At 34.5% G+C, this 8934-nt stretch overlaps 1 non-coding gene across 1 annotated transcript; it reads right to left on the bottom strand.

Annotated features, from left to right (window-relative positions):
* Positions 1-4491: 4491 nt before the first annotated feature.
* On the bottom strand, positions 4492-4638 carry LOC139320795 (U4 spliceosomal RNA). Its single transcript, XR_011600736.1, has one exon. It is a non-coding gene; the product is annotated as a U4 spliceosomal RNA (small nuclear RNA).
* Between the last annotated feature and the right edge of the window lie 4296 nt (positions 4639-8934).

Raw genomic sequence — 8934 nt, 5'->3', positions numbered from 1 at the left:
ACCAGTAAGGCATTCGATAAAGTAGATCACAACCTACTAAAATATGGATTGGACAGCATCATGACCCATGGCCTCTCTAGGAGTGTCTGGAAGCTGGGGACAGCAAAAAATGTCACTTCCTGTCCAACCGGAAGTTGGGAAATGGGCCATTTCAGGCCTCTGGAGGCCTCCGAGGGGGTGGGGAAGAATGTTTTTGCCCTCCTCAGATGCATAGAGAGGATCTGAGCCAGGTGAGAAAGAAAAACGGGCCTTTCCCATCCACTCCCAGGCCCTTCGGAGGCAGGAAACAGCCTGTTTCCCTACTTCTGGTGGGCCCAGAAGATCTGAAAATCAGCTGGCCGGTGCATGCATGCACGCCAGAGCTGAGTTGCCATACGTTCATCATCATGGGTATAAGTTAATGAAAAGAAGGATTAGGGCAACATGATAGAAATATTCCAATGTCTAATGAATTGTCAGACAGAAGAGGGTGGCCAACCCATTCTCCAAAGCACCTGAAGGCAGAACAAGAAGCAATGGATTGAAACTAATCAATCAGAGAACCAGTCTAGAAATAAGGATAAATTTTCTGACAATTATAACAATCAGTTGAATGGCTTGCTTTCAGATATGAGTGCTCTATCACTGGAAGATTTCACCATTTGTCTGAAAATGTATTGCTTGAACAGGGGGTTGGACTAGGAAACTTCCAATATTCCTTCCAACTTCATTATTCTGCTGAGTTAATATGTGTACATTTATGCATTTATTTAATATTTCTCTCCCACTATCATATTACAAGTGAGAGGATAGGCCACTACAAAATGATCAGCAACTGTGCTACTGCTATTTTCCTGTTGCTTTAAGCCCTCTTTCTGGCCAGCCCAGCAATTGTTGGCTAAATAACAATTTAGTAATAAGGTTTTGACATCTTTTTGGTCACAATCATAGCTTTCTTCTCATCTGAATGTATTTACTTCTGTTGCATTACTCAATGTTGCTTCATTGTTTCTCTTCATCATGGCCTGCTAGCCATTTCAGAAGCGTGTTGACAGCTATTGGCTGCAGAAATCTGATTGTTTTCTCAACAAATCTCCATTTCCACAGTTCAACTCTGTGTGGCTACTAGGAAGAAAACCTCAGTCATTCCCTCCCCAGGGGAAAATATATGGGAAAAGTTATTCACTAAATTTCTTATGTCACAAAGCAATTCTTAGTAATGAAAGATCTGATGGAAAATAATTATATTCACTCTTCTCTTTTGGGCTCTCCTTATAGCCAAAGCTGCCTAAAAGGAATTGCACGAGAATTGGCTGAACTATTTCTTTAGTATAAAAAGAAAACCTGTAGATTTTTCTGGCTTCCAATGATTCCATTAAATCTCAAAAGAAGGCCTAATGAAGGAATTATTTCCAATGTTGTTGTTTTTTAATGTCAGCAGCAGTGCACCCTTTTCTATGCTTACCCATTAAATAAATAGCCATTTAGGCCTGCTGTACCAATAACATCAAAACCAATTGAATGACTCATATTACCATATGTGGTGGACATGTGCAGAAGCCAAAAGATATTGGACTAAAATCCACACATGGCTGGAAAAAATGACAAAGAAACACATTGACTTTAAACCAGAGATATTTTTATTAGGTATCTTACCAGAAATATACAATAAAGAATTGAGATATTTAATTGTGAATGTTTTAACGGCAGCTAGAATTGTATTTGCTAAAAACTGGAAAGGAGAGAAGATACCTACAGATGACGATGTTATTAAGAAAATTTTGGAGTGTGCTGAAATGAGTAAATTGACATTTGAAATTAGGGAACAATAAGATAAACAATATTACTTGATATGGGATTTATTTTATCAATGGTTAGATTAGAAAGCATGGAAATGAAATATGAAACATGAAATGGATAAAATAATAAAACATATAAAGAGAGATTTATTTCCCTTATGAAGGATAAGCTATTGTCAAATAATTGGTAAATGAGAATAATAATGTAATAAATTGTTAAATAAGATAATGTTAGATAGAGGACTAAGCACAAAAGATTTGTAACCGATCAATACCCTTTCTATAATTGTAATGGATGATAATTGTTTTATGTTTTAAGTTTTGTTTAAAAATAAAAAAAATTTTCAACCCCCCCCCAATTGAATGATCTATTATCTATTTGAATTAGATAATCAGAGGATAGCATGAAAAGTGATTTAGTTTCAAATATTATAACTTATATTTTAATATATAAAAGAATATAAAATAATAAAATATTTTAATTAAAAGCCAGATACTTCTGGTGATAGATTTTATTTATTTAATAGAATATTCAGAACCAGATTTTTGTTCTTTTTCCCATCGGAGATGTTTTTATTGCTTGATTCCTTTATCTTTCTTGCTTGCTCTGTAATTCAAAACTGATGTCTCTCTGTAGGAAACACAACTTGATCAGAGAACAGCCTGCATTGCTACCTAAACAAATTATTTTTTAGTCACTGCTGATGTTGGCTCTGTCATAATGAAAATGCATAATTAATGCATTTCATTCAAGTGCTTTGGAAATAGAGCTACCTTAAATAATTTTAAAAAGAGGGAGATTTAACAGGATACCCTAAAACCCAAAGGGACTATTTTGAAAATGAACAGTTGGATCTCTAATATTCTTGGGTCTCTCTAGTGCCTTAAACAGTACATCAATCTGTCTTTTCCTTGCCACTGTTCCATGAGAAAAACAATCAAGATGCAGTTGACAAAGAGGAAGTGTTTCTATTTTAAACAAAGACAATATCTCTGTTGAAAACAAACCAAATGTAAATGAACAATGATATATACTTCTATATCAGGGGAAACATGTTCCTATTTTCAGACAAAAATGAGTTTGGAAATTAAAAACTTTAATTCTTTAATGAAGCCATGTATTTTGGCATGATTGTCTGTGAAATGCTTAATTACACAGTGATTACATTTTCTTACTTCTCAAAATAACAAAAGGAGGGCTGCATGGCCTATTTTGATTCCTTTTCTTCTCCAATTGTTGTTATGTCCTAACTAAGTTTAAAATGGAAGAAGAAATGACTGCTGGAACATTTTTCTAAATAATTGCTGCCTGTACAATTAATGCCAAACCATGCCAAATTGTTTTCTAAAGCTGTCTGACTAGAAGCTGTGTTTGTACAATTAAAGTGGCAATTCTCTTGAAATCTAATCTGAAGATATCGACCAAGAAAGGTGGGTTGTTGTTGATAGTAATGTTCAGGGTTTGGTTTTTTTTGTTTTTGTAGCTAAACGATAGTTTTCTGGAGAAACAGGCAGGCAGATGGCAAGCAGAAATCTCTTTAAGGTAAATGTAATAAATTTCCATGTGTTATAGTCAGCATTTCACCAAACCCATATGATCTTTATTTTTAAGATGGCAAAAGTCCCCTTCAAGTGCTTTGCTTCAGGTGAAGAAATAGTATTTGGGATAAACTATAATGCACTGCGCAAACAGGCAAAAAGCTGACAGAAACTACCAGAATCCCACTAAACATATTTATACATAATGTCTACCACATGTTTAAAAGGTAAAGTACCCAACCATCTTTGAAAAGTATTCTGAAGGCAATGTTGCTGATGTTTCCATATAGACCAGAGGTCAACAACCCGTGGTTCTGGAGCTGCATATGGCTCTTTCATCCCTCTGCTGCAGCTCCCTGTTGCTGGTCGGTTCCACAATTGATAGGGCTATCGGTTAAGACAGGTAGAGGAAAAAGGACGCCGTGCTAGGAGGAGACTCTATGGTGGAGGAACCGGACTTCCGGTCGGCTCCAGAATTGACTGGTGGCTTCCGGTTAGGACCTTTGTGGCTCTTTGACTGTTTAAGGTTGCCAATCCCTGATATAGACCACGTTGAGATACAGAATAACACAGGAGCATAATAGCACATTTATCATTTAAACAGCTTGCATACTTAGGATCCTAAACTTTGGCTATGAGAATTCTATTTTATAGTGGATATATGATACTATTGCTTAGACTTCATTTTTATGGATTTTAAAACAGTTGTCTTTATCATTCTTTATCACCAAGCTAGTGAGAACATTTAAATACTTAATAGTGAATTATTCACATCTCAAAACCAATTTCTTAAGTGATAGAGGCGTTCAATTTGCTTCACATCACAGAGATTATATAAATTGCCTTGTTGAGGTAGTTTGTCTTATCTCACAGCCTCATCTGGCTTTTCCAATGAAGCCTATATAGTTGCACTTCTGGTTAATAAATATGCTGACTGAAGATGTAAAAGAAGCTTTGAAAGTGCAGTAGTCGAAAACAATGCAACCATCTTGTTTTTAAAGGGGAAGTGTACTAATAATCTGGTAGGGTCATTTTACATCATTCTTCAAGATAATGAAACCTTTTTGAAGGTGTATGCAGGCCTATTCAATACATGTTATTAAAAAGTAGCCAGTTTATATGAATGCACCCTTGTTGCATAATTCACATTCTGATGCTGTTTCACTAAAGAAAATTATCAAGAAAATGATAATTGTCAAAAATTGCCAATGCCGACTATATTTCAAGTCGTCATGGCGGGGTATTGGGAAAAGTTTTCAATTAGCAATAATCGCGCCTCGGATAAACCTCATTGGCTACGATACTGCCACTGCGCAAAGCTGGGATTTTAAAGGTTCAACCTGATGAAGTGTTTTGCAGGATTGACAGAATTTATAGAATAAACTCCTGGTTGGCAAAACAAAGGCAATTGCCTAGAGATGTGGTGATTTATTTTACAGACAAAGAAATTAGAAATAATATTGTCCAGAATTCTTATGATTCTGCTTTGCAATTTCGTGGAAGAAAGATTTGGATTTTTAAGGAACTCCCGCCCAAGATGTTAATGGAGAGGAAGAAATTTGGTTTTCTAGTGAATGAGTTAAAAAAAAGGAATATTCTATTTAGGTGGGACGTCCCAGTTGGTTTAACATTGAGATACCAAGGAGTAAGATACCAACTGAATACTGTCGAAAAAGCGGAAGAATTTTATCAAAAATTTTTAAAAATAAACTTAACATCTTTAGGCATAACACAGGACAAGCAAAAGGAGTTGGAAATAAAGGGAAAACATCAAATTACAGAGGCTGTGGTAGATAAACTGTCTTTGGACTCTTTGGATACCCCAGCTGGACTGTCTATAAATTTGAGAGCAGTGTCATCTGATTCTAATGTGATGAACTATCAATCTACAGACAAGTGCGCAAATCAATTAGTTGATATACAAGTGATGGATAAGACATATGAGATAATAAAACAAAACCAACAAGATCAATCTACAAAGCAGAATGACAACCGAACAGCTGATACACAACTTGTAGGAAGGAAATCTGGATGGAAATGCAACCCGCAAAAGAAAAAGAAAAGAAACAGATCTCGTAGAAATAGTAGTTTCTAAACCAAGCAACAGTGAAGCCAGGGATTTTAAAAAAAAAATAAATGAATATGTGAAAAGATATTGGAGGCGAATTATTGTTTAATATTATCTTGAGGAAAGTGGCAGATCTCTGCAATGCCGTGATTTTGGGATGTGGAAAGAGCCTTACATTGTTGGATTTGAACTATCTATTTTGGATTTCTTTTACCGATAAATATATTATATCTATTTTGAGTTACAAGGCAAGAGAGTCATGCTGGGGCATGCAGAAGATCTGGCTGTTACCCACTAAGATGATGGGGATTTATAATCCTGATGAAAACCACAATTACAACTATATGGAATATAATTATAATGTCACTCGGGTGGTTGTTTTTACTTTTATATATACATGAGGATATTCATTATTGATGGGGGCAGAAGATGACTGAAGATTTTGAATAAACTGTTGCACCAGGATGCTATGTTACCCTATTATGGATGACGGATTTAACAATCTAGTGGAAAGACATCAAAGAAGATACTAAATGAATTATAAATTTAAAGTTATTGTCTTTTCTTTTTTTTATAAAATGGAATGTATATATAGACATATGTATATTTTAGCAGAGTGGGCAGTGGATTATATTTAGAATTGTAGTGCATGGTAATCTTGCAGGAAACTGGGTTGAAATAGGTTAGTTTAGTGATTGATTAGTTTAAGAAAAAGGATTTTTAAGTTATATATTTCGGGAAGTGGAAGAATTGGATAGAACTGAATAAATGTTAAATTTGGAGAAGGCTGCTTTGAAATGTTAAATTAATATATATAAAAGTAAAGGTTATGTTGTTGTAATAATAATAATATTTTATAAGTTTGGGGGAGGAGAAAAAGGGTAGATTGTGAAAAGCGGAGAAAAGCGGAGTTATAAGAATACTATGCTAAGGGTCAGTATTTTGAGGAGTGAGTAAGGGCATGGTAAAATATTATGTAATTAATTATGAATTAGTTTATTGTTGTGAAGAAGAAGTCACAGGGGGGGATGGGTGGTGAGGGGGGGTTAGGGAAGAAGGGAGGAAAAGGGGGAAAAACTTGTATTCGAAAAACTTTTTCAATAAAAAAAAAAAGAAAATGATAATTAAATCACTATCATCAATGTATCAACATCATGATTACTACTTGGTTTAGTGAAAGGCCTTGCAAAAAGAATTTTGGAATAGCTTACTGAAGCTGATGACAAACTGAACATAAGCAAAAAGTGTGATGTGGCTACAGAAAAGACCAAGGTAAATGCTATTAGAACCCATACCTCCCCAGCATAGAACAGATAATCCTAAATAGAGTTGCAAGAACACAAATGGGTCAACCTGAACAAAACAGCCATGGTGAACATATTAAGCCTGGAGAAATTACAACAGAGGGTTTTTTTTCTCTCTCATCACTATGATGTAGGCCTCTAAGTGCTCTTATTCATGTTTGGCTCAATTCATTCTTTGTCTTCCTCAATAGTGCTCTAGATATCACTCTGTCACTTCACTTTTGAAAGCTTTTCAGAAAACCATGATGAATTTCAGCATCAACAGAGAGAAGCCACTTAGAAGTTATGTGGTCCAAGAACTCAGTTACATCTTTCAGTTACCAGGGATAGACTGGCATCTAGTATGGGATAAATGAACAAGCTTTGTCTCTCCACATAGTTCCATCAGTGAGATGGGAGAGCAAAGTGAATCTATTCACAGCTACAAATTGATGGTATTGGAAGATAACCTGCCCTAGATTTAATGTTCAACCCCCATATCAGGCTCTCAGAAAGCCATAAACAGGCCTATTGTTGCCATTTGTTGTATGTTATATATAGAATGTGTAGTTTTAGCTGAGAGCTTCAGAGTCTAAAACAGGAGGCGGTACATGCACAATTGTACAAAACTAAAAGGGCCACTATGGTCCCAACTGGATATGAGAATAAATTATGAAGCTCTAAAATAGATATACACACTTTTTTAGAAAAATTAAAATGCAGGAAAATTGAGTCTTCATCTTATTAGCATAATCGTTCCATCAGAGGAAGCCAATTCTGCTTTCAAACATCTCCTATGATCCCAAAGCATGAGCTAACAAAATATAGTATAGTGTAGAATTCTAGATATTTCTAGATAGAAGTATCTAGATAGAAGTTAGGAAATGCAAAATGATACCAGGTTTGCACTATCAGATTTACAGGGACAACTTTCCTATATATATATAGAGAGAGAGACAGAGAGAGAGAGACAGAGAGAGATTTTAGTGTGTTTATAAGAAATTAGAACTCTTCAGCCTCCTATCCTGTAGACTGAAAAAGGATATTCTATTTTGATATCCCCGTAGATTTTTTGCTGGCAATCAGAACACAGCAATTTCAATTGAGAGATGATTTTGCTGCACCAGCTTAAATTTATGTTGCCAGAATATTAATATTTTTCTGTAAGTTATAGGACAGTCAAGGTGCAGCAGGTTAGTTTCTTAATAGTTGAGGGAGCTAATAGAATTTTCCACTCTCTGTTTTCTTGAGGAGGCATAAGGGATTCAGGTGAATGTTCTATGGCAAAGAGCCATCAAAGCAGTAACAGAGTTGGAATTTTTTGCTCATCTGATTATCTGAGGATTGCATTTTGAATTACAATGTGTTTAAGAAGGCAGTACGATATGATGAGAAAATCCCCCGGAGACCTTATTGACTGTGTGTGGGAGATACCAGTAGATTTTTTTTAATATATATATATATATATATATATATATATATATATATATATATATATATATATATATATATATATATAGTGTTAGAAGTGAGATGCTTAAAACTCCAGTTAAAAGGCATTGAATGATGAATTTGATATAAAGAGCAAATTTATAAATATACCGAAATGAGAAACATTTTAAAACATACACACACTTTTAATTGCAAAGTAGCTAAAAGTATTATTCCATTATTAAATTTAAATGTAAACATTCAGAAATGTGAGAGACCACAGTGTAGAAAGCATACATTCAAAATGTATATGACATTAACTGCTGACACTGCAAATTATTCACATTTCATATATTGTGTAAGAATAAAGACATCCATTTCCAAAGCATGTGGAGGGGAAATATTATGTGACAATTTGCAACAATCTCTAATTTATCCATTAATACTGCAAAATGTTTATCTATTCAGACAATAAATGCCACAAGTTCTTTTGAAGTTAATGTAAAATACTCAGATAGGATAGGAATTTGTACTCAAGAATGAGTATTTATTGCTTAACTATGAAATACATGTTTTCATGGAACATTGAACACTGATAAGCCTATGTTTATTCTATTTAATTTTGTTAGTTTCCATTTATATATAACCATTCTATATAATCATCTTAAATTTATATGACTCCATTTATATGACTCCATCCTTATTTTCTTAAATCTATTACTTTGTTCTATTGTCCTTATATTCTAATTATTCAAATATCTTCTTTGTTCCTTATATGCATCTATCTGTCTATCTATCTATTTCTCTCCCTCCCTCCCTCCCTCCCTCCGTCCCT

This window comes from Pituophis catenifer, unplaced genomic scaffold, assembly GCF_029215685.1.
Source record: "Pituophis catenifer annectens isolate HBS135680 unplaced genomic scaffold, rPitCat1.0.hap2 SCAF_8, whole genome shotgun sequence".
NCBI classification, from domain to species: domain Eukaryota; kingdom Metazoa; phylum Chordata; class Lepidosauria; order Squamata; family Colubridae; genus Pituophis; species Pituophis catenifer.
This window is presented reverse-complemented; position numbering and strand designations above follow the sequence as displayed.